Source organism: Musca autumnalis, unplaced genomic scaffold (assembly GCF_047663935.1).
Source record: "Musca autumnalis isolate F117 unplaced genomic scaffold, ASM4766393v1 scaffold_5, whole genome shotgun sequence".
NCBI lineage: Eukaryota > Metazoa > Arthropoda > Insecta > Diptera > Muscidae > Musca > Musca autumnalis.
Window position 1 is genome coordinate 8,532,575 of NW_027412088.1, and position 27,076 is coordinate 8,559,650.

The window sequence follows — 27,076 nt, forward strand, 5'->3', positions numbered from 1 at the left end:
ATTTTCTACACTAATTGTTTGATTTCCAATAAAGCTAAAATATTTCAAATAAAATTCAAAACATCTCTGGCAAAAGATACAATTCCGCTGAAATTTACCCAAAAATGAATTGCTTAACAAAATTGCCTCATTCTTTTGTTTGTGGCAAACCAAAAAAAGTATTATTTTTTTGTCTGCTTTTCAGCTTATTTGGAAATTATTGAATTTCTTGTTTTAACAAAATATTTCGGAATTCTTGTTTCATGTTCATCTTTGGCAGTTAAGCAAACAGAACAAACAAATGCGACAAAAAATTCCAACAGAATTTCTGTTTATTTTCTCGCATTTTTTCTTAACAATCACACAGTCACAGAGAAAAACCTTTTGCCCGAAAGACAAAAGAAGCCGAGCCGGCCATCAAACCTTGCACAAGAGACACTTAAGTGAACAGTAAAAACAAAGCAATTTTTTGTGTTACCTCCAATACAAAAAGGTCTTTCTTACAGGATTCTATATAAGGCAAACAATTTTTATAATAATCATGGAAAGGCCAATGTGAGATCCAATACAAAAACAACAACAACAGCAACTGCTTGGACACGACTTTAACATTAAATGCTGGGTAATGCCAAGATTTCATTCCCACTCCAATCGTTAATTTTTTGTGTGATTTTACAATAAAATCTCGTTACTTTTTGATTAATCGGAAAATGTAAGAGAAACAGCAACAACAACAACATCAGCAAGAAGAAGTTAAAGAATGCAGCCATGGAGTAGCAAAAAAAAAGGAGTTTGGCTTAGGGCCCCCTATAAATGAGTGTTCGCACTCATTATAAAACAAAAGACTTAAGCAACAAACTTCGATTGAAAAAAAAACCCGAAAGACGCCACAAATTTGTTTAGCCCAGTAAATGATTGATGGCCTTAACAGCTCTAGCTGGTTTTACATGGCTTAAGGGGTGTACCAATCATAATGTTCTGTGTGGTAGAAAAAGAAACTTTCTTTCAATTTGTTGTACAAAAACAAGAAGAAAATAAAAAAGTAGCAGCCAAACCATATCCAGAAATTCCTCTTATATCACCCAAGCAAACATCATCATCATGATGATGATAATGTGGTTTGGGGCCCATGAACATTATCGTCATAATGATGGTGTTGGTGGTGGTGTTAAAATGCCTGATTTTACTGTTGAATGCTTAGGCTGATGGTTCTGCTCTGTTAAAATGCCAACGATTGCATATAATTTCCAACAGCGGCAGCCGTGTTGCCTAGATTAGCCATCTTCAGCTATAGCCCAGCTTCAGTTGCTGTGTTGTCGGCTGCAACAAACAAAACAATTGTATAATGCTGTTCTTTTTTAACTTTGAACAAATCTTTGTGTTATGTTGTTGTTATCATTATGTTGTTCTTGTTGTTTTGCTTCACTTCTTCTTCGTTTGGTTCTTTATCGCCTTTCGTTTGTATTGTTGATGTTGTTGTTTTACAAAAATATTCTGCCTCAAACATGTTTACCTATACAACAATTGACCAAGAAGATGAGAAGAGAACTACAAATGGAGATATAGACGGACAGACGGGTAGGGAGAAAAACATACCATATAATTGCACCTTCGAATTGGTTGAAGGATAAAAGAAGATAAACTTATTATTGAGTAATGGTAGTCCTAATGGCCCACAACATTTGTATGAACAAACAAGGTATACGTAATATCACATCTTAGATTTTACGACGTTACTCATACGTTTTGGAACTATTACAGTGAACTGGGAACTAGGTAACCAAACTCTATTATTCCCCTTTATGTGGTATATTATGCATAAAAGAAGACGTCTTTCATATATAGAATATTCGTTGGGGGTCTTCTATGGAAAGAAGGCCCTTGGAGGTCTTCTATACGTAGCAAACTCTGTAGAGGCCGTCTATGTATAGAAGAGCTTTAAGAGGACTTCTAGTGATAAAAAGTCTTTAGAGGCCTTCACAAGGATATCCTTTAGAAGATTCCTGTATACGCCTTTGGGTTGTCAAATTCATTGAGAAGGCTCCTATCAGGACTTCTATACAGTGACGACTATTTAGAGGTATACGAAGCGGACCAACAAGGGCTCTTCTATACATTGAAGGCACTTTAGAGGCTTGTTAACAAGGAAGGTGCACTAGAAGTATTCTATAGAGTCGAAGACCCATAAGATTTCTTCTATACATAAAATACCCTATAGAGGACCCCTACAGAGAGAAGGCCTTTTGGGAAGCCAAAACAGACATAATTTCCTCTGCCCGCAAGCAGCTGAGCATATCACCGATTGTGTAAATCCCACGGCAGCGTGTTCTAACGTACTGGATTGACCCGAAACCATAGTGTTTCGGCCAGCAAATGCCAACCCAGGCTGCTACAACAACAACCGATTGTGTACTAGAGGTGTTCAGCTATTCACGGGCATAAATTGCGTCTGCGTATTGATCCCTTACACGCATTGAACACCTCTCAGAGGTCATCTGTATATAGAAGACTCTTGTCAGGACTTGAGTACATAGAAAACAATTTACAGATCTTCCATACATAACAGAACCTTTAATGGTCTTCTATACAAAGCAGGTTCTTAAAAACCCTTCTATGTATGGATGGCATTCCAGAGGGCTTCTATTTTTTAGAGGTTTTCTATAAACCAGAAGACCCTTAAGAGATATTCGATACAAAAATACCGCTTTAGTGACATTCTACACATAAATTACCCTTTAAAAATCTTCTTTACAAAAACTGTCCTTTACAGATCCCAAGTAAACCCTTCTTTAGAGATCATCTACAAATAAAATTTCCTCAATTGTAAATTTGTTTGTTAGTCCATTTCCCTATTTAGCTGACCACTACACACCATGGATCATGGATATTTCATTCGTTCCACAGCAACGAAGACCACTATGACGGCGGCAACGAGTGTCTGTATGAATGCCCTCAGTTTGACTTACTTTACCGGTTTTCTGTGTTTTTTTTTTAAGAAAATGTTGTTGTTGTTGCTGTTGTAGTTTTGTATGTATGATGTTTTGGTCGAAAGATTCGTGGAACTGGAGTGATGAATACGGGCTTAGAGTTTGGTTTGTTGTTTTGGCTTCCATTTCATGCTTGTTCTTTCCATATATATGTATGTACATGTGTTTGTATGTAAGCATTTCTTTTATTTAGCCACCTGGATTCTTTGCTTGCTTTTCTTTTCAGAGTTTCTACTAGCAAATTGTTGTGATGTTGCTGTTGTTGTTGTTTGGAAACCCCTTTTATTTTTGTTTGGCCATTATTTTTTTCGAGCAAATTCTTTCTTCTTCTTAATGTAATGTTGTGTTATGTTTTTGGTTTTTGTTTTGGTTTATTATTCTTCAGCTAGCTCTCTTAAAGAGTGCTAGAGAGAGAGAGAGAGTGGTAAGTGTTTTTTGTTAAAACTTCCTCCTTTTCTGTCTTTGGTTGCCACAAAAACCACCCCTTCCTATTGTTTAATAGCCTCAAGACTTTTAAGCTGAAGTTTAAATATTATCTTGCTGTCCATCTTTGGTTTTTTTTGGCTTTTTTTAAATTGGTGGGGTTTCAAAATTTGCTTGCTGGCTGGCGTTTTGTTGTTTGTTGTACAAGCAACAAAGGAGTCGTCGTCGGCTTTTATTAAAGCCGCTGTTGTTTTGCTAAACTTTTGTCAATGCAGCACGTTTTTGTTTTTTTGTTTTGTTGTGTAGTTTGTTGGTGTGGCTATGCTTTGCCTTTCGAAAGGAGTTTAAATTTTGAAATCGTGCAATATGTCATGCTGTTTTAGGTATTTTATGTTGTATTCACAGGAAAAAATTAAACAACAGCATTGATCTGCTCTCAAACACAGACACACTGTGTAATACCACCATCATAAAATAAATGCTGGCCCAGTGAATTATGAGTTGTGTGATATGTTTGTTGTCTCTTTTTAGGGATTTTATTGGGTTGGGAATATTTTTTTCGTTTTAAATGACAAGCTTAAAAATCTTAAGATGATGTCTTGAACAAATTGCTAAAGAATTTTGAAAAAAAAAAAACATTTTTAAATATTTAATTTTATGGTTGTACAGGAAGCAACATGACTTAAGCCTTAATAAATCAATGAAGAGCTTAAGAATGAGGATTTTGAAAATTAATTATTTTGTTATTATGCTTTATCAAATGTGCAAAATCTGTAGAGGATACACTTTCAAATAGAATACCTTAAAATTGTTTTTAAATTAAATATTTAATTTAATTTATTCCTTCTCTTTTTAACTATTTTAAATTTCCTTTTATTGTTTGCAATGTTAATTTTTTTCTATTATTCATTCTATTATTATATTTTTTATTCTATTACAAAAAAAAAACAATTTTCAATCCCTAAGAAATTAAACACCACAAAAAAACTATTTGAGATAAAATTTATGATAACATCTTTTATAGCATGCCATAAATAGTCTCAAAGAAAGGTGTTACTCTCATGACTCCATGAGGCATAAAACACTTAAATAATTGCAGGTTGTTTTCTTATTTTTAATCTCTTTCACAGAGCTGATGATTTATGAAATAATAAATTTCTCTGACAGAGATTCTTTGCATAGAGGGAGAGATGAAGAGAAAAAAGAAGAAGTCTTTGATGCCATTTGATAAATGCTGTTATACTACAGTGGGAGTGAACAGGAATTTATAACAGTTAAGAAAAGCTTTAGAACATCTCTGAGCGAAAGAACACAGAGTCTTTAATAACATTTTTGTTGAGTTTTAATGGATTATTTAATAATAAATGTTATATGTAATCGTACCACGTATTGTTGTTGGAACAAAAAAAGTTTAGGTCGGCTCTAGATAGAGTGGATACACTTTATAATAGTTATGGCAACTTTATGTACAACATCTTACCCTTTTACCAACCAAGGAAAGAAACTTTGGAAGTTTGCATAAAAAAACAAAGCATTTACAATGAGAAAGATAAAAGGGAACTTATAAAGAAGACGTTTGTAACAGTTCAATCCATTAAGAAAAGCTTCGAACAAAAGAGTACAAGCAAGTCTATAAGAAAATCCTAATAACACACATTTGTTGAGATTTTATTATTGAATGTTTAATCATTTATTTCAAATAAATGCAATTGCTGTCAAACGAAAATTCCTTAGGACTGATCTAAAGATAGTGAATACACTTTATAACAGTTATGAAGGTTTTCTGTAAAAGTCCTTGCCCTCTCAGAACTCAAGATGATGAACATCAGAATTTTGTATGAGAAAACAAAACTCTTATAATGAGAGAAAAAAGGGACTATAGATATAAAGCAGAAGAAGTGTATAGCAGTTCAATCCATTAAGAAAAGCTTTATAACAGTTTTGAGTAAAAGAGTATAAACAAGTCTCTACGAATAATCTAAAATTACACTTTTCTTGAGAAAAGTCCTTGTCCTCTCAGCACTCAAGGTGAGGAACATCGGAATTTTGTATGAGAAAACAAAACTCTTATAATGAGAGAAAAAAAGGAAAAAAAGCGATATAAAGAAGAAGAAAAACTGTATAGCAGTTAAATCCATTAAGAAAAGCTTTATAACAGTTTTGAGCAAAAGAAAAAAAAGCAATTACACTTTTCTTGAGACTTCATTGGTTATTTAATACTTCTTAGTACCTAATTGTAATCCATTAGCGTTCTACGTATTGCTGAGCAAACAGAAATCGCCTAGGTCTGCTCTACATAAAGTGGATACACTTTATAACAGTTATGTAAAATGGTGGTAACCTGCCACCAGTCGAGGAGAGAGACATAGTGATTTTGTAATAGAAAACAAAACTGTTAAAATCAGAGAGAGAGAGAGAGAGAGAGAGAGAAAAAATAGAACATGCTTGGGATTGATCTAAAGATAGTGGATACACTTTATAACAGTTATGAAGGTTTTTTTTTGTAAAAGTCCTTGCCCTCTCAGCACTCAAGGTGAGGAACATCAGAATATTGTATGAGAAAACAAAACTCTTTTAATGAGTTCAATCCATTAAGAAAAGCTGTATAAGAAAAGAGTATAAACAAGAGTATAAACAAGTCTCTACGAATAATCTAAAATTACACTTTTGTTGAGACTTCATTGGTTATTTAATACTTTTTAGTACCTTATTGTAATCCATTAGCGTTCTTCGTATTGCTGAACAAACAGAAATCGCCTAGGTCTGCTCTACGTAAAGTGGATACACTTTATAACAGTTATGTAAAAAGTGGTAACTTGCCACCAGTCGAGGAGAGAGACACAGTGATTTTGTAATAGAAAACAAAACTGTTAAAATGAGAGAGAGAGTGAGAGAGAGAAAATGGAAAATACCTACAAGAGTAACTTTATAACAGACGCTGTATAACAGTCCCGCACAAAATAAATTTCATCATTGATGCCAACGTCTGCACGTTGTCGTAACAACAGAGAATAAGGAGTTCAAATGAGAGCTATGTTAGCCGTTGTTTAACAAAGGGACATTACTCTCCCATCAATTCTCTCTCATTTATTTTGTACATCAATGACTTTCATCAATAAATTTCGATAACTCAAAAGCAGGGATGCACAAAGAGAATCTGACACATTTTCTCTTAAATATTTCACACTGCATTTTTGTGGGCTTTTCTTAACTTTTTTATGTTTTAAAACTTTAATTGTATTCTAAAATAGTAAAAGTTGTATATTGTTTAATAACATTTATAAGACAATGTATATATTTTTGATTGTATTTGTGTCAATTATAGCTGCGATAAAGAGTAATCGACGCTAGAGTACTGTTTTGTTCATCATTGCTCAAAAGTCTGTCTCGGTATCTTTTCCTGCCGCTGGTATATAACAAGAGATTGAAAGAACTTAATAAACGTCTTATTAGCAGTCTTAGAAGCGATTGAGACATTTTATAACAGTTATATTGGGTTAATGTAAAATATACCTTCCTGTCATATTAACATTGAAAGGAAAAGAATGCGAATATTCAACGAACGGCGTATTATAATGTACAGAAGTTTTACATGACTGAAAATACTAATGAGATGTAAGCCGACATTCTGATGAGAGGCTTAACCAACATTGAACCAAGGCTCTCAATTCAAATCACATTGATTTAAAGTTTGTTAACGCTGATCAATAAATCAACTTATTTTAAAAATGGAAATCAACTTGTAGTTCGGTTTGTTTACATCATTTCCTCGGCAATTTTGTTATAAATATTTATTTTTATTTTAATAATTTATTTATTTATTTTGTTTCTTTAATTGCAACGATTTACCAAATTGTTTGCAATTCAAAAACAAACGCATTTCCTTGAAAGCACGCGCTCTGTAATTACAACAAACTGCAAAAATAATATCTAACGTCATTTTGTTTTTATCCGGTGCGTAAGTGTCATAAATTATTCATAACTGTGGTGTGTAAAATAAAATATTAAAACAAAAAACCATTGGCTAATGACAAAATATCAAAAGGATTTCTTAAATGCCACAAAACATGTTGAACCAACATTAACAGCAGTAGTTGCCACAATTGGATTTTGCAATTTTTAGTGTGTTAAGCACGAGCCAAACGAGGAGACAACAACAATCTCTTTTCGCCATGCAATTGAAATTCAAAGCCCAGCTTAGCCAGCTTGGTTGGTATCTAAGATTATGGCTTATGGAGACAACATAAACATTAATGGTTAAGTTAGAAAGAAAGAAACAACAACAATGTCATAGAGGAGATTTTCCAAAACACACAGCATCCCAGATTTCAGTCAAGGAATTCAACTAAGTTCAACAACAACAAAATACTCTTGCAATCAGGGAATCGTGCAAACATTTTGTTAACTTACAGTTCTTAGACCCCATCCTCATCATCATCATCTTCATTGTCGTCTTCTTCTGCAACTTTTGTGGAAACTCTTCTTGGTATTGGTAAGTAATCGTGTTATAATATTTGTTATTGTTGAAACTCCAGAAAATCGTGCCTCACGTTTAGCAATTGCTTATGAAGCGAAACGAACAAAACAACTAAGCTGGTGGCGCAATGCCAACAACATCACCAACACCACCACAAGAACAACACACAGGCCGAGTAACATAATATCTTGAGGCTAAAGCACGATTATGATAGGAACATTATTTTTCATCGTTGTTGATCGTTTGTGATTTGGTGGGCCAAACCGGCCAGAACCCAAAAAAGAAACCTTTTTTTTCTTGAAAGAGATGAATATCTTAAAGCTACAAATTATGTGTTTCTTTTATAATGAATCGCAACAAATCCCAGTGGAGGGAAGGGAGTAAAAGAAGGAGAAAGCTTGAAAAGGGTTTCTGATAATTATATATTTTGCACAAAAAAAAGTTTTATGTATGTCTTGAAGGGATTTCCCAAAAGAAATTTGCAAAAACGGGGAAAAAATTATATATTTTAAGGAATATTTCAAATAAATTCTGGGAATTTCTTTAAATTTGATTTCCCTGGAGATAATATTTTCAACATCAATGTTGGTTTTTTGTTTTATTAAATAACATTTTTTTGTTTATAAATAGCAAAACCATCATCATCATGAGCATAATCACAGACCCTGTCATTACCACACATCTTTTTTAAGTGGGTTTTTATTTTAAAATGTTGTTGTTTTGGCGCTTTTGTTTTGAGTTTGTTTTCAAACTAACGCCCACTTCGTTTTTAAAGTGAGTATGTTGTATAAATAAACATAGACGTCAGAAAACTAAAGTAAAGTTAATAGAAAGAAGTTTAGATACACAATTTACCAAGGTACTCAATATTTTGCAGAGTGTCTAAGAATCAACAAGTTCTTTGGTATATCATATGAGGCCGATATACATATGTATATAGCTTTATATTTTAAATCTCAGAATCAGAAATTAAAGATAATGGCATTAATAGAGGCACGCCATGCCTCTGAGGTAATAATGAGTGGTCATCGGATTTTGCATATTTCTTCAAAAATTCAAATGAAAAAATGCTCCTATTCTTGGTGATTTTAAATATATAATGCTATATTTTTACGTATTTTATTACACAAAAGAATAAAAATGTGATATACATATTTAAAATCATCTGAATATATCAGAATTTCTCTAATATAATAACGAGTTAAAAACATTATGAATATAGGACCACATTTAGTTATAATACCCATTCCCCTGCTTGGGATCACAGTGTGTTGGCGCCTTATGTCTAAGGCAGTATTGAAAATAATTTCTTGGGTAGTAATGTAACCGTAACTTCTTTTATTTAAATATTGTCTCTCCTTCTAGAAATACGTTTTTAGGTCAAATAAAATGGATTTATTCCCCATCTATCAAAAGGGGAATTATTTGTAAAACCTAAAAAAAACTGCAATTGAAAAGAAATGCATTTCAAGCTTTTTGAAGATTATTTACAAATTCATCACATACATTTCTGACTCAGACAGTGGCATTTTCTTATTTACTTGGCTTGCTCTAAAAATAAATAAAATAATTCATAATTTAAACAATGATTTTTTCGAGCAACACCTGATTTATTTACATTAATAAAAAAACGTTACAAAAATTCGTAATTTTTATTTTGGAAGAAACGACGGCAAGCAAACAAAACGCTTATCATAATTCTTCAACAATTTTTGATGTAATACCTGGCCTCTTTTGCCCTTTTACACCTTTTCATAGGGGGATGGGGGGAGATTATGGAGAGCAAACAAAATAACAAAACACAAACATAAATGATAAGCAACAAAAAATAAACCAAAAAAAATAAAAACAAATGATAAAATTGAAAACAGTTATAAGAAACAATTTTGAAATCTCCAAGATCCAAGTCTTGGAATCTTTATTTCTTAAAGCTTTTTCTTTTTTTCCAAGAATTAAAAATTAAATTTTTTTTTTCAATTATATGAAGCTTGCTCTCTACTCTTCCTTGTTAAATTCCATGTTAAATATTTATTTTTGCTTAATCAATAACATTGTTTGTTTGTTGTTGGTTGTACCTTATTAAATCTCCAAAGAAGTTGGCCCAGGCAAAAAAGCGCGAAATATTAAAATTATATGAAAAAAAATATACTTGTAGGGGAACTCTCTTATCTCCTCTTTTTTTCAATAAGACAATTGTGCAAATACCACAAAACGTGCAAACACAATTGACAATAACAAAAAATTCAAAGAAGATGATAAAAAACAATAACAACAATAGCAATTTCTACCAATAACTACAACAACAACCAGCCCACCATTGAACAACCGTCGAGCAGCACCGAGTTGTTAATAACAAAACAAGGTAAATTAGGTACAATGTGATTTGCAGTTAGCTAATGGATGGGGTCTATATAATAGGTGGGTTTTTTTGCACAAAAATTTCAACAGAAAATAATGAAGAATGGGGTGGATTGAATATTTAAATAAAAACAATTAACAATATTTAAATAAAAACAATTAAAAAAGTACCGATCGAATGTCATAAAAAACAAATTTAATTTTTGTCTTTTTGAAATACATTAAAAAAGATTTCTGCTACATTTTAAAAAAATTTTACATTAAAAAAACTTTTTTTTAAACAAAAATAAATAAATTAGTTGTTTTAAAATATTAAAACAACAACAATGAGATTAAGCCAGACTATTGAAAAAAAACAAAAAAATTTTCCATATTCTTAATTTAAAAAATTGAATTTTTTTTCAAAAATTTAAAAATAATTTATGTTTATAATTTTTTTACAAAAGATCACATTTTTTAATTATTTTAGTTGTAAATTAAAAAATTATATAAAAAACCGTTTTTAAACTTAAAAAAAAACAATAAAATTAAAAAAATTAAAATAGCAGATTTTTTTAAATTTAAAAAAATTGAAATTTTAAGAATGTTTATATTTTTTAAAGTGTTTTTTTGTAATTAAAAACAATTAAAAAAGTATCAGTCGAATGTAATGGAAAACTAAGTTAATGTTTGAAAATTTTTAAAATTTTTACATTAAAAAAATTGAAAATTTAAGAATATATTTTAGAAAGTGTATTTTGTAATTTAAAACAATTAGAAAAGTATCACTCGAATGTAATGGAAAACAAATTTAATGTTTAAAAAATTTTAAAAATTTTACATTAATAAAAATTTAAATAAAATTTTTTTTTCTTTAATTTAAAAAATTTTTGTTTTTTTTTTCAAAAATTTTAAAAATTTATATTTGTAGGGAACCCAAGGAGTATTTTTAAATTTTGAAAAAAAAAATAATTTTTAAATGTAAAATAAAAAAATTAAATTAATAAAAATTGTTTAAACTATAAAAAATTTAAATTCAAAATGTTTTGTTTTAATTTAAAAAATTAAAAATTTAAGAATACATATTTTTTTTAAAAATCTATTTCTTTAAATTAAAAACAATTAAAAAAGTATCAATCGAATGTAATAAAAAACAAATTTAATTTTTGTTTTTCTGAAATACATTGAAAAAGATTTCTGCAACATTTTTAAAAATTTTACATGAAAAAAAAACATTTTTTTAAACAATTTTAATTCAATTTTAATTTAAAAAATTGAATTTTTTCAAAAATTTAAAAATAATTTATATTCATATTTTTTTATACAAAAAATCACATTTTTTTAATTATTTGAGTTTCATTATAGATGAAAAACCAAGGAGAAAGCAATTTTAAATAAATAAAAAATTAAATGTAAATTAAAAAATTATATAAAAAAAACTTTTTTTAAAATTAAAAAAACATTAAAATTAAAAAATTTAAAAAAGCAGATTTTTTTAAATTTGAAAAAAATTTAAATTTGAGAATATATATATTTTTTAAAGTGTATTTTTGTTATTAAAAACAACTAAAAAAGTATCAGTCGAATGTAATGGAAAAGAAATTTAATGCTTGGAAATTTTTAAAAATTTTACATTAAAAAAATTTTAAAATAAAAGTTTTCGTTTTTTTTTTCTTTAATTTAAAAAAGAACTGTTTTTTCAAAAAATAAAAAAAAAATATTTTGAGTTTTTATGTAAATGAAAAACCCAGGAGTATTTTTTAATTTTTGAAAAAAAATATTTTTTTTTTTTAAAATAAAAATTTAAATGTAAAATAAAAAAATTAAATGAAAAAATAAAATTTTTTTTGAAAATTTTTAAAAATGTTACATTAAAAAAAATTTAAACTAAACATTTTCGTTTTTTTCTTCTTTAATTTAAAAAACTGTTTTTTCAAAAATTTAAAAAAAATATATTTATAAAAATTTAAAAAAAAAAATATTTTGAGTTTTTATATACATGAAAAACCAAGGCACATTTGCTTAATTTTTGAAAAAAAAATTAAATAAAAATTTAAATGTTCAACTTTTGAACAGCGACAGTGATGGAGGATTGACACCTGATATTTGCTTAATAATACCAAAATCCCTGACGATGACCGTCGAAAACGGCCGAAATATTGGAAATAAATAATCAAAATAAAACAATTGTTTCGTTGATTTATTAAAAGACCTACAGCCGAACAAAACTCACAAGAAGAAATATAACAAAACAAAGGTCGACAATAAACAAAAACAGAACTTTAAATGTAAAATAAAAAATTAAATGAAAAAAAAACTTTCTAAGCTTTAAAAAAATTAAAATTAAAAATGTAAAAAAGCTGTTTTGTTTTAATTTAAAAAACTAAAAATTTAAGAACACATATTTTTTAAAAATGTATTTCTTTAAATTAAAAATAATTAAAAAAAACTAGTCGAATGTAATGAAAAATTAATTTAATTTTTGTTTTTTTAAAATACATTTCTTTTACATTTTTAACAATTTTACATTTAAGAAACATTTTTTTTAATTTTACATTCTTTCAACAAAAATTTTTTAATTTTTTTTTTAAATGCAAAAAATTGATATTTTTCAAAAATTTAAAAATAATTTATATTTGTAAAAATTAAAAAAAAATATTTTTACAAAAAATCTCAGTTTTAATTTTTCAAAAAATTATAATAAAAATTTAAATGCAAAATAAAAAAATTAAATCAAATTTTTTAACTTTAAAAAATCAAGTTAGAAATATAAAATGCTGATTTTTTAATTTTAAAAAATTAAAAAATATATATATTTTTATTTCAAAAAATATATATTTATTTTACTTTGTTTTTTTTTAATATTTGTTATTATTGCTTATTTGCGCACAGTTTTAGCGAAAAATGTTTAACTTTCGAGATCTAAACTTTGCAACAAAGTATTTCTTATATTTTTTGTTAAAAAAACCCACCTATTATATTAATTTCAAAAAATTGATATTTGTCAAAACATTAAAAATAATTTATATTTGTTAAAATTTAAAAAAAATATTTTTACAAAAAATTTCAGTTTTATTTTTTCAAAAAATTAAAATAAAAATTTAAATGTAAAATAAAAAAATTAAATTAAATTTTTAACTTAAAAAAATCAAATTAGAAATATAAAAAGCTGATTTTTTTTTTTAAATTTAAAATTAAAAAAATATATATTTTTATTTCAAAAAAATATATATTTATTTTACTTTGTTTTTTTAATATTTGCTATTATTGTATATTTGAGCACAGTTTTCGCGAAAAATGTTTAACTTTCGAGATCTAAACTTTGCAACAAATCGTTGGTTAGAGCGCACCAGCCACCCCAAAAATGCGAAAAATTTTTAAAAAGTATTTCTTATATTTTTGTTAAAAATACCCACCTATTATATTAATTTCAAAAAATTTATATTTTTCACAAATTAAAAATAATTTATATTTGTAAAAATTTACAAAAACTTATTTTTAAAAAAATCTCAGTTTTAATTTTTCAAAAATTAAAATAAAAATTTAAATGTAAAAAATAAATAGAATTTTTTAACTTTAAAAAAATCAAATTAGAAATATAAAATGCTGATTTTTTAATTATAAAAAATTAAAAATTAAAAAAATATTTTTTTTTTTTGAAATAAAAATATTCATTTTATTTAGTTTTTTTTTTTTAATAATATTGTTTGTTTTTTAATTTTTGTTATTATAGTTTATTTGCGCACAGTTTTAGCGAAAAATGTTCAACTTTCGAGATCTAAACTTTCAAATCGTTCAATCGTTCGTTAGTGCCCACCAGCCACCCTAAAAATGCAACAAATTTTTAAAAAGTATTTCTTATATTCTTTTGTTAAAAAACCCACCTATTATATCAATTTCAAGACGACTTTCGCATAGATATGCCAATGAATATAGAAGTGGAAGATACCCAATACAAAATTGTTTTATGGAAATTAGCAAATATTTGTATTAAATGTATAGCACACAAATGTAAATATTGGCAATATTACCCTCAATTTGGTTTGTTTCCCAACAACAACAAAAGTATGTACGTAGCAAAGTTTCTTTTTTTTTTTGAGATAAGAAACAAACGACAATACGAATTTTATTTCTCATATTTACCAACAATCTATAATAATGCTTAGGTAAAGGGAGGTAAGTTAATTTTTTTCATATATGGGCTATAAATTAATGTTTGCCATGCTCTATGGTCGTTTATCTTTAACGGATGTGTACTCTATGGCTAAACACATGTTCTTCTCCAATGATCATTTGCGGATATGGGATAACTCACAGCGAAGCGATATGCAAATTAAACTAAGGTTATGTAAAATTAAACAAACAGATAGACAGAAAATAAAACATTACAAATTAAGCATAAAGCGCAGGAAATTGGTAGGTTAGAAAATTGGCATCATCATCAACGCTAACGCCTTTAACAAATTTACACAAAATTAAATAAATAAAAAAGGAGGGAGGTGGGACTAAGAAACAATGTTTGAATAAAATAAGAAATCTTTAATTATAGATTTGTTATTTTATTCAAACATCAAAATACAGAGAATAGAGAGGGCTTTTGTCTAAAATCCCCCCTAGAAAACGGGTTGTCTTTTGTATACATTTCGACTCTTAATTAATTTAAACGCCTCAAATTGTTGTTACTTTTTTTTCTTTCAACCCCAGCAAACCTATTTCTTACATCCACACATATTTCCAACACATTCTAGATAATCATAATTTGCCTTAGAGGCCTTAATTCATGCTTAGCTTTTAACCACAAAACTCTTAATAAAAAAAAAAACTAAAAAACACATAATTTTGATCGATACCAGCAATCCATCATAAATTAAAAGAAACGAAATTTAAAAACCCCAAAATTATTGAATTTCATCGACAAAGCCGTGATCAACACAACAAAAGAAGAAATCATTCAAAATCTCCAAACAACTGATAGACTTTTCATTAGGAAGCCTACACTAATTATAGGTCTTTGGTACCACAATACACGATCAGATCAGCAGCAGCAGACTACATCCAACATAGCCCAAAAGTGGTAGAGGTAGAGGCCTTGCTTTGCCACCACAAGACAAGCTTAAAGATTTACATAGAGTTAAAGTTTTTTTTACTTCTCTTGCCTATTCTCTTTTGATCTATCTCAGCCTCTACCAATACACAGGCACGCGCCAGTAATGTTGTTGTTTTTCAACTTTTATAAGTTTTCTTGATTGTCGTTTCTTTTTTTTTTTGATTTCTTTTCTAAATGCATTCGTAGCATCAACAGCAACGTGAATAAGTGAATGTAGTTGTAATACATGTTGCCGTTGTTGTTGTTGTAACAACATTCCAATGTTATTTTACATACAAACAGAAAAAAACATAGCTGAAGCCAAACATTTTCAAATACCCAGCATCCATACCATTTTCTTTGGGTACGACTCTCTTTTGGGAAGTTTTTTTTTCGTCGAAAATCTAAAGAAATGTTTTTCGTTCGTGCTGCCAATGTTTCGGCTTATTCCCAGATACACACACAAAAAAGAAGTTGATACGAGGTAGTTGAAATTTGAAGAAAAGAAAAATGCTAGAGTTTCATTTTGTAGCAATCAACCAACAATAGCAACAACAACAACAACAATCACACTAACGATAATAACCAGCATTTTTATTCCTCTCAGATTTAAATGCATTTTTGTTTGTGGTTGATTGTTGTAGCAGCTCTCTAGAGCTGACTTGCTGTGCTTTTTGTAGAAGATCCATTTGAATGTTAACCGGCTTTTAATGGAGGAAACATTGGAATTTTCGTTTGATAGGTAATTTTACTTCAATTTTTGTTTGAATTATTTTTAATGGCCAAACGGATTTTACGAAAATTGGAGGGTTTGGAAATGTGAGTGGAATTACGGAGTTAAAAGTAAAAAAATTAACGAAAATAAAGATATTCCTTAAAAATAAATAAATAAATACAACTCATTCTTAATAATTCTAAAGGGAAAATAATTGCATAAATATTTTCAAAAACAATATTATTTATTTAATTTTTTTTATATTGCTGAAAGTACAATATTTTCATAAAAATTCCCAAAACCAAAAATTTGCCTTAGTGGAAAAATTTCCTTTTATGGGAAATTGTTAATTAAAATATTTTATTATATTTAAATATTTAATTATATATTTAAATATATTTATTATATTTAACATTTTTAATATTTATTTAATTTTTTTCTTGAAAATACCAAAAGTACAAAAATTTCATAAAAATTCCCAAAAACAAAAATATGGCTTAGTGGAAACATTTCCTTTTATGGGAAATTTTTATATAAAATATTTTATTATATTTAAAATATTTTATATTTATTTAATTTTGAAAATACCAAAAATACAAACATTTCATAAAAAATTCCAAAAACAAAAATTTGCCTTAGTGGAAAAATTTCCTTTTATGGAAAATTTTTATTTAAAATATTTTATTATATTTAAATATTTAATTATATATTTAAATATATTTATTATATTTAAAATTTTTAATATTTATTTAATTTTTTTCTTGAAAATGCCAAAAGTACAAAATTTTCATAAAAATTCCCAAAAACAAAATTTTGTCTTAGTGGAAAAATGTCCTTTAATGGGAAATTTTAGTTTAAAATATTTTATTATATTTAAAATATTTTATATTTATTTAATTTTGAAAATACCAAAAATACAAACATTTCATAAAAAATCCCAAAAACAAAAATTTCCCTTTATGGGAAATATTTATTTATGCTCTAAATTTAAATTTTCTTTTATATTTGAGTTATTTATTTTCACAAATTACGTTTTCCATTGAAATTAAAAATTTCCCTAGAAATTTCCCAAAAGGGAAATTTTTAATTTTTGCCGTCCAACGGTTTATTTTTGATCAAACGTCATACAGAAACAAGAATCTTTTGAAAATTTAAATAAATGCGAATAAATCGATATATGGGAATATTTTTTTAATACAAAAATTCCCTTTTTCATGAAGGGAATTTGCATATGTTGTGAATTATTTGTTCTTAATAATGCTAAAATTAAATGAAATTTATAATAAACGTCAGAAACAAATATTTTTTTTTCCATAGGAAATGTATTATTTTTAAATATAAATTATATATATTTTTTTAATTTTCCAAAAGAAGCATTTTTATTTTTTGTCTTCATATGGACTAAATTTTATCAAACATTTAATAATAGAGATTTTCATTGAAATCAAAAATTTCCCTAAAAAATCGTAACAAAAGGCCAGAAATACTTAAAAATTATTTAAAATCTCCCTACAAATTGCCAAAATGGAATTTTTGTCTTCATATAAATTTAATTCAATAAAAAAACATTTGCAAAGTCAAAATTTCCATCAAAATTAAAAATTTCCTAAATGGAACATTTTACTTATTGGCTTACTATTATTTTTATTATTTAAAATTGTTTATATTTACAAAGTCTTTAAATTTCTAATTTTGGTAACTTGATTTGAATTTTTTCTTCATAAAAACTTTCATAAAAAAGGATTTATATTTTTTGGTTATCTATAGATTATTTTTGGTAAAAAATATATAAATAGAAAAATATTTAAAAAAATTCCCATCAACAAAATTACCTTAAAGAGAAATTTTTATTTTCTGAAAAGTATGATATTAAAAAAACTGGTTTTCACCGGGCTGACTGGCTAATAAGTTAGATTTATTTATTCCATCGCAAGTTTAGCTCAATCAGCCCGGAGAAAATCATTTTTAATTAATTAATTCTCTTTCGAGTTGAGCTTTAATGACCTAAGAGTCTACCGAAGTCCCACGCATCCAACCATTACGCTACGTTTCACGGGTGGTTAAGCCGATCTTCAGGCGTATTAGGATGTTGTTTGTGTGGCAGACGAAGGCAAAACTTCGTAAATAGTATATATATCGTAGTTCATTAGATAAATGCATATGCTTAATTATGTCAGTTAATTGATACTACAAACTTTTTCCTATAGTCCTGCTTGGTGCGATATACATATATACTATTTACCAAGCTTTGCCTTTGTCTGTCACACAAACAACATCCTAATACGCCTGAAGATCGGCTTAACCACCCGTGAAACGTAGCGTAATGGTTGGATGCGTGGGACTTCGGTAGACTCCTAATTTTTCAATGTATCTCTTAGGTCATTAAAGCTCAACTCGAAAGAGAATTAATTAATTAAAATAAACATTCACTATAAATGACCTTTGCCTTAATAAGGCAAAAATGAAAACCATTTTTATTGACATTTTTATTTTAATTACAGAATAAATACTTATATACATATATATATATTTTTTTTAATTTTATATATCAACAAGTTTTTTTATTTTAAGATATTTTTTTTAAATCCTAATTTTCTCCTTTCAATAAACAGTTATTTTTTTGTTTAAATTTAAATATCACCTTTAAAAACTTCCCTTACCCAAAATAAAATAATGACCACAATCTTTAACAAAAAACTATTATTTTGCCATATAATCACCTGCTTGTTTTGTTTTTGTTGGTGATAAGAAATGTTTAGTTAATAACAAAACATATATCAATATTTTCATATTTTATATGCCGAACTAATCTACGCTTCTTTTTCAAAGGTCTTAAGTGGCATTTATGCTACTCTCCAAGAACCCTACTATTTTCCAGGTGATTTTGAACTAAATAATAATAAAGAAAAAACAAAAAAAATAACAAAGAAAACCAAAACAAACCAAGTAATTGTAATTGAAATTCTAACTGAACTTGTGTAGAAAATAGGTGAGTGTTAAGAAATGAAAACTTGGAAGAAAAAAGAACAACAAATGAAAACAAAACAAACTAATAATGCCTTTAAAAATGCTCTAAAAAAAACTAAAGATAAGATAAAACTATGTTTGGTAGTACTACAAAGGCCTAACACGCACACACACAGCAGAACATGGACTATGTACGAAAAAAATCAAAGAAACCAAAAGGAACAAAATACTTATGAAAACGCTTACCAAATGTAGAACAGTCAATAAATTCATGTGGAGTACACTTGCTTGCTGCTTACTTAAATGTCAGTTATTAAAAAACAACAACAACAACAACTAAACATCAGTCAAGTTACTTGTAGCTAGCTGGCTGGATAGATGGATGGATGGATGAATGTTTGCTTGTATGTTTGGCTGGCTGGCTGGCTCACTTCTTATTGATAATGTGATGCAATGTAAAAAATCGAAAACCTCCCCTACTCTTCTTCGCCTCCTCCTCATTCTGCTCCTACATAAAATAGTTATACTGAAGATTAGCTTCATAAAATAAAACAAAGATACCATTAACAGGTAGAAAACGTTTGTTTTTTCGTTTTTCGGCTAAACGAAGACAAATCGTTGTACACATGTCGTATGAAGGTTGCTGATGTAGCCGCCAAGCATTTTGAATAAACATTAATAATGATTTATAAATATTTTCTTGTAGGTCTTGAAACATTTAAAAAAAAATCAGAAATCAAAACATCAAATGCCAAGCAAAAATGAATGATGGCTGTGTAAAGAAGCAGGGGAGAGAGAGAGGGGGAGGGGTAGTACAGTTTTCCGTTGTTACGAAAATTGATTATATATTATTATAAGAAAATTTACTATCAAATCAAAGAAGTTTCTCTGTCTAGTGGAATCTTGATTTTGATTCATTTTTCGTTAGTTAATTTTTATAAAACTGTCAAAATGCCAAAATTTGAAAGATAAATGAACGATAGGAATATTTTGCCGCTAAACAATGTTATTTTATTAAAACTATAATTTTAGGTTTGATTTGTTTAACTTTCGTTTGATTAAAGTGTTAAATTTTACATAAAATTAGAAAAGAAAAGAATTGATATAACCTAAGGGTTTGTAACTGTTATAATTGGTTTTATAAAAGAAAAGTGAAATATGAAAGCCTAAAGGATCGATTTTCTATTCATATTCAAGACGATTTAGATTTTGAGAAATAAACCACTATTTTGAGTATCTATTTTTATCTCCCACGGATTTTTAGTTGCTTTTTTACCTTTCAAATACAATTATAACAGTTATTGAAAATTACGTATACATAATTAAGGGTTTGATTTTCAATCCATATTCAAGACGATTTAGATTTTGAGACAATAAACCACTATTTTGAGTATCTATTTTTATCTCCCAGGTATTTTCAGTTGCTTTTTTACCTTTCAAATACAATTATAACAGTTATTGAAAATTACGTATACATAATTAAGGGTTCGATTTTTTATGCATATTCAAGACGATTTAGATTTTGAGACAATAAACCACTATTTTGAGTATCTATTTTTATCTCCCAGGGATTTTCAGTTGCTTTTTTACCTTTCAAATACAATTATAACAGTTATTGAAAATGACGTATACATAATTAAGGGTTCGATTTTCTATCCATATTCAAGGCGATTTAGATTTTGAAACAATAAACCACTACTTTGAGTATCTATTTTCATCTCCCGGGGGTTTTCAGTTGCTTTTTTACCTTTCAAATACAATTATAACAGTTATTGAAAATTACGTATACATAATTAAATGTAAGCTCACGGATAACTATTATACTCATTGGAATAATGTTTATAATAGTTTATAACTGACTATATCGATATACAAATGTTGCCTGAAATCATATTATGTATAAAAAATATTGTTGCAGCAACAAAAAAAAATGTTCATATATTCTTACATAGTTGCAATACACATTTTGCACAAAGCATATTCTTCTGTCTCTAAACTAATTAAAATAATTAAAATATAGTTATTGGTTTCATTTTGAACTTTAAATTCAAAGTGTTAAATTTTACAAAAAAACTAGAAGGGAAGGTTGAATACTGTTATACTTGTCTTTATAACAGCTAACGTAAATTAAAAAAGCGTTACGAATCAATAATCTATTAATATTCACGGCGATTTTCAATTTGAGAGAACAAACCACCATTTTTTTTGTTATTTGTTTTTCTTTCCAGGGATTTTCAATTGTTTTTGTCTTTGAAATAAAATTATAACAGTTTTTGTAAATTAAAATGTGAGTTCACACATAAATATTATGCTCACTGGATTCATACGGAGAGAAAATAGATATTGTAGCATTATAGAAATAGAATTGTTGCCTGCAATCATGTTATGGTGTCTGAAATAAAATATATTGTTGCTGTAACAATTGGTCTGTTCCTTTACTTTTAAAAATGGTAACAGTGGCAAAAATGGTAAAAGTGTTGAACTGGATATAAATTGTATGCTTTTTAAAATAAAGGAACACTTTGCAGGTTAAAAATGGTAACCTCAGGCACGTAAAGGAACGGAGCTAATATATGCGTATTTTTACATAGTTGCAAAAGGCATTTTGCTACCTTGTTAAACTTGTTTCCTTTGACCATATTATTTTCGGTGAGTAATAAAGTTGTACCATGTAGTTCATTTAGCTTGTCTCTTCTATTAGTTCATCTCTTCTTAGTGACCTAGGTCGTTCTGATAGGTCATTATAGGTATATTACCATTCAATAGTTCACGGGCTCTAATTCGTCACTAGACACGTCACTTTATGCCAGAGATGGCCAAACACATACATTTGCAGATTATAACTTGCGCTAGTGTGAGTGGAAACGTAAACAATGCATCAATCTAACGAATGTGTTTATAGCGTACGTGAGTTTGGTATGTCCGCGGGCATAGGAAAGTTGTTGTTGGTGGCCATCCCTGCTTTATGCTAAATTTGTTAATAATTATAGTTCAGTGAACTAAATTGAACTATAAAAACCGTTCAATAGAACTAGTTCGTTCGGGAACTAAATAAATAATATTAGCAGAGAGCGATATGACAATTATTGAAACAATTTCAACAAATTTCGAACGAATTCAAATCCATATCTCATATAGGGCGAACATAGGCCAAAATTAGCTTAGAAATAAATGGATACTTATTGCGAGATCAGAATATAATTTCGATTTAACTTAAAGGGCATGTTTTTTCCACTCTGAAATCATTTTTGCTAAAAAACAAAATAGCTGCCTCTTAATTATAATATTTTGAATTTAGCAATAATGTGTGTATTTCAAGTAGCTTATATCATTATCATAGACCTAAACTTAACTACTGTTTACGAGTGTATTCATTTTAATTTTCAAATTCATTTTAACACAAATTAATCATGGGTTGTCAAAAAGCTTAAGGCAAATTGTTTTTATAGTCTATTATCTCAGCACGCTTCATCTCGGTAATTATTGAAGTGCATTGCTGCTGCACATTTTGTTTTCGGTTTATGGTTAAAGGGCATTTATGATTTAAGCTTAAAATAAAAATACGTTAATTTGCTAATCCGGTTTAGATGACTTTAAACTATGAAAAAAAAATGAAAACAATTTTGAAATCTGTTATGACAACATAAGACATTACCCAATTCAATGTTAATTTAATTATTGTCACAAAAGATGAGAAAATAATTAGTGTCAGTTTGAGCTTTTTTCAACTAAACTTGATTTGGGATTTTTTTAAACTTATTCAAGTATTATTTATTTTCGTTAATATGGGTAGGAGCTTTAAATGGTCCTTCGAGCAAAATATTAGTGTAGGGTGTTTTTTTGTCTTCCCTATACTGAGGCGGAGAAACAAATTGGACACAGGAAATCTATCTTGAGAACATAGTAGGTAATGTAAGTATTTAAAAAGATATATTGTTGCTGCAATCATATTGTCAAATAGTATAATATGGTTGTGACAACAATATATGTTTTTAAGTTTTGAATGAAGAGGAAAATATCAGTCGCTACTCTGGTTTTATTTTATTATCCAGAACCAAATTTGTCTCCGAAGAGCATATGAATTCAAAATTATCCATATACTAGATTTTAACGACATTTGAAATTTCATAATTTTGAAATGAAAGAATTTGTTTTCTTAAATGGTTCTCATGGTTCTTTCTATTGATTCTCATTATTTTAATATATTAAAAATAAAAAAATTAGAGGAAACTTTTAAAAGTGGAATTGTGTATATATGTATATTAAAACAAAGTAAAGCATAAATTTGTTTTAAAATTTGCTAAAAAAAACTGTTTAGGACAATTTCTTAAATACAAACACCTCTTTTTAATTGAGACAAAAACCGTAAACAAATCAGCATTATATATTATTCATTTATTTCTTTTGAATTTTGAAAATCCCACACACGAAGTCTAAATATTTTAGCAACTTTGGTATTCTTTGGTTTTCAATACTACCCCGAGAAACCGTTAATTTTCTTTGTAAGCAGCGTCATTGTATTGAGATATTGACTCATTTTGAAGACAATAAAATTAATTAACATATCAATTGATTATTAGCAGTGACTTTGTTCTTGAGAATCAAAAGCTTACTTCTCTTATCAAACACCCTTCGTACAGGTGTTGCTAAATAAGTGTGTTTACAAAAAATCACGTACAAGTTTTGTTTTGTTTTTATTTTTCTGACAAACTAGTTAGTAATTTTGAATACTTATTTGTTCATTGTTGCTTTTGATTTGATTCAATTGTTTTTTTAATATAAGGAATCCTAGGAATTTGTAGAATTCAGCTTCAATTCAAAGATCTATGAAAACAATAAGCTTATTTGTGTTCAAATCCAAGTGAGATTGAAACAAATTCCTTTGGAAAACAATAGAAATAATTTAAAGTTTTAATTTCCCTTATGAATAGTTGGGGTTTTGGTCATTAATGAATATTTTCCCCAAAAGAAGAATTTGTGTTTTGATGGTTTTAATGAAAGAAAATTTCCCTTTTGGAAAATTTGTTAATATGAATAAATTTTTTTAAATCAATAAAACATATAAAAAATGTAAAAATGATTTTTAAATTTGATTATTAATAAAAATTTCCCTTCTGGAAAATTTTAAGGGACATTTTTATTTTCAAAGGAAATTTATACTTTCAATAAAAAAATAGTGAAATATAAAAAATATTTTTTTTTTTAATTTCGAGCATAAATAAAAATTTCCCTCCCGGGATATTTTTAGGGAAATTTTTGTTTTTAATGGAAATCTATATTTTCAAGAAAAAATAATAAATCATAAAACATAACTTTTTGTTTTGAGCATTAATAAAAATTTCCCTTTTGGGAATTTTGAAAAACAAATAATATTTTTATTGGAAATCTATATTATCAATTGGAAAAAATTATGAGATATAAAACTAATTTTTAATTTCGAGCATAAATAAAATTTGCCTTCAAATGTTGTGTATTATTGACTTTTTTATGTTTTGGGAAATTTTTGTATGCAATGGAAATTAATGTTTTCCAATGAAACGTAAAGCAATATGAAAATAATTTTTAATGTTGAGCAATAATAAAAATGATCCTCTTGGGATATTTGGTGGGAAATTTTTGGTTTCAATGGGAATCAGTATTTTTCAATCAAAAAAAAAAAAAAAAAAAGGAATATGAAAATAATTTTTAATTTCGAGCCTAAATAAAAAATTTTCTTTTGGTAAATTTGTAGAGATATTTTCCTTGTTAATGGGAATCAATATTTCCATGAATAGTAAAGAAATGTGAAAATTTGAAATATGAAAATTTTATTAATGCTCAAAATTAAATTTTGAGCATTAATAAAAATTTCCCTTTTGGTAAATTTATAGGGAAAGGATCTGATCTCCTCTTTTAGATCAGTTCTTTTAAAGTAAACTAGGTCATTCTGATACTTCATTGTAGGTGAATTATCATTCGACAGTTCACAGGCTCTAAATCGTCACTAAGTACGCCACATTATGCAAAAGTGGATCGGTAAAAATTCGTTCGTTAATCTTACTTCAGTAAATTATAATGGACTATAAAAACCGACATAGTTCGTACGCTCCTTGTAATGAACCATTCAATTGAACTAGTTCGTTCGAGAACTAAATAACTCTAGTGAAGGGAGAAGAATGTATATTAGCAGAGGGTGATATTAGGTCTGTCTGGTTACCCTAAAACTTGTAATAATTTGTACCAATTGTTGCTAGAAGTCGTCTGTTAACACAAAATCCAGCAAAAGTGAGCGAATTGAGAGAGACATTTTGACAGTTCTTTTACTGAGAGTTTGCAAATTCTGTCTGGACATATTTCTTCTAGCAAGCGCTTGTAACTCTTCTTCTTCCTGAAAACAATCAATCAGCTGTTTTTAATTATTCTGTGATTTATGTTTGTGAAAATAAAAAACAATTTCATTGTGGAAAAAGCTAGCCTAATTGCATTGTTTCTTCGGAAAGTTGGAAAAGTTGCAATGTGGAAAAATTCCTTTTTTTGGTTATTTTCTTTTTTTAAGTACAACATTTTTATTTCTTTTACTTTCCTTCTTTCTTTCTTTTTTCCCTTTATTGGCGGACAAATTGTTCTGTTTTGGCAAGTCAGCTGATTGCATGCTGGGAAGGTGTCTGCTTACTTTTTACGATTTTCTTGCAAAAAGAGAATAAAAACTCCTTACTCTGTGAGAAAGTTCATGCTGGACAATTCTTGCAGGGAAAGTAACCAGACAGACCTATTATAGATGTTCCAATTTGTTTTTTAAATGAAATAGAAATAATTTTTTATTTTAAGCATAATAAATTTTTCTGCTCAGGATATTTGTGAGGACATTTTTGTTTTCAATGGGAATCATTTTTTCAATGAAACATAGGGAAGTATGAAAGTAGTTTTTAATTTTGAGCATTACTTAAAATTTTCCTATTGGGATATTTGATGGGAAATTTTGGTTTTCAATAGAAATTATGTCTTGTGCCAGACTATGAAAATGTTCATGAACATGGTTTGAGCTTATGGGTAAGAAGGGAGAATGGGAGCTCCATCACCTCCGCTCTCTCCTAAAAGCTAAAATATTTTTATGTGTTATTTTCAGTTTCTGGCACAAGAGTTTAAATTTTTATATTTTTAATTTTCAATATCTATAAAAATGTTCCAGTAAGGAATTTTTCAAAACATTTTTCAATAAATTAAAAAAAATATATAAAAAATCCCCTTTGATGCGAAATGTGAATAAAAAAATACATTTTGAGTATTAATAAAAATTCTCTCGTGGGATATTTGGAGGGAAAAATTTTGTTTTCAATAGTGATCAATGTTTTTCATTGAAGAATAATGAGATATAAAAATAATTTTAATTTCAAGCATTAATTAAAATTTCCCTTTGGGAAATTTTTGTTTTTTTTTTTTTTTTTTAATGGAAATTAATATTTTCCTATGAAAAGAAATGTTCGTCTTGGGATATTTGGCGGGAAATTGTTGTTTTCAATGAAAATCTTTTTTTATCTTTATTTGAAAATTTTGCCTATTAATTAAAATTTTATTAATTTTTTTTAATTTTATTAATTTTAATTAATTTCTCGTTAGAGACGAGCTTACTGACAAAGATGCTTTCTGAAAAAGGAAGGCCGACAATACGAACCCACACAACCACCACTGTGTGACATGACATGTTTCGCCTTTGGTTTAGGAAGGCTCCTTAGACACATCGATTGTGGGGCGGCTTCGCTATCATCTAACTTTATTCCTCTTTCAAATGCAATTTGTTTTTTACAAAGTTGAATTTTTTGTTCAAATCTTTGTATGGCTTTCATGACAAACGCTTAGCGTAGCCTTTGAAAGTTATGAGTTTGGTTCTGAACACTAACACGCCGTGACAACACTTTTTTCCATGTGTTTTTCAAGGACGTGGGTTCGAACCCCAGTCTGGCTCAAGCTGATTTTTATTTTTATTTGAAAATTTTGCCTATTAGGCCTTTTTTTCCTCTTCAATGGCAATCAATAGTTTCCAATGAAATATAAAAATAATTTTTAATTTCTAGCTTAAATAAAAAATTCCCTTTTGGAATATTTATGGACAATTTTTATTTTCAATG

General features: G+C 27.7%; 1 protein-coding gene across 3 annotated transcripts in view; it reads right to left on the reverse strand.

Moving 5' to 3' along the window:
- The window catches only part of LOC141387106 (epidermal growth factor receptor-like), a 159,787-nt gene that overhangs the window by 12,166 nt on the left and 120,545 nt on the right, over positions 1-27,076 (reverse strand). The window lies entirely within an intron of this gene.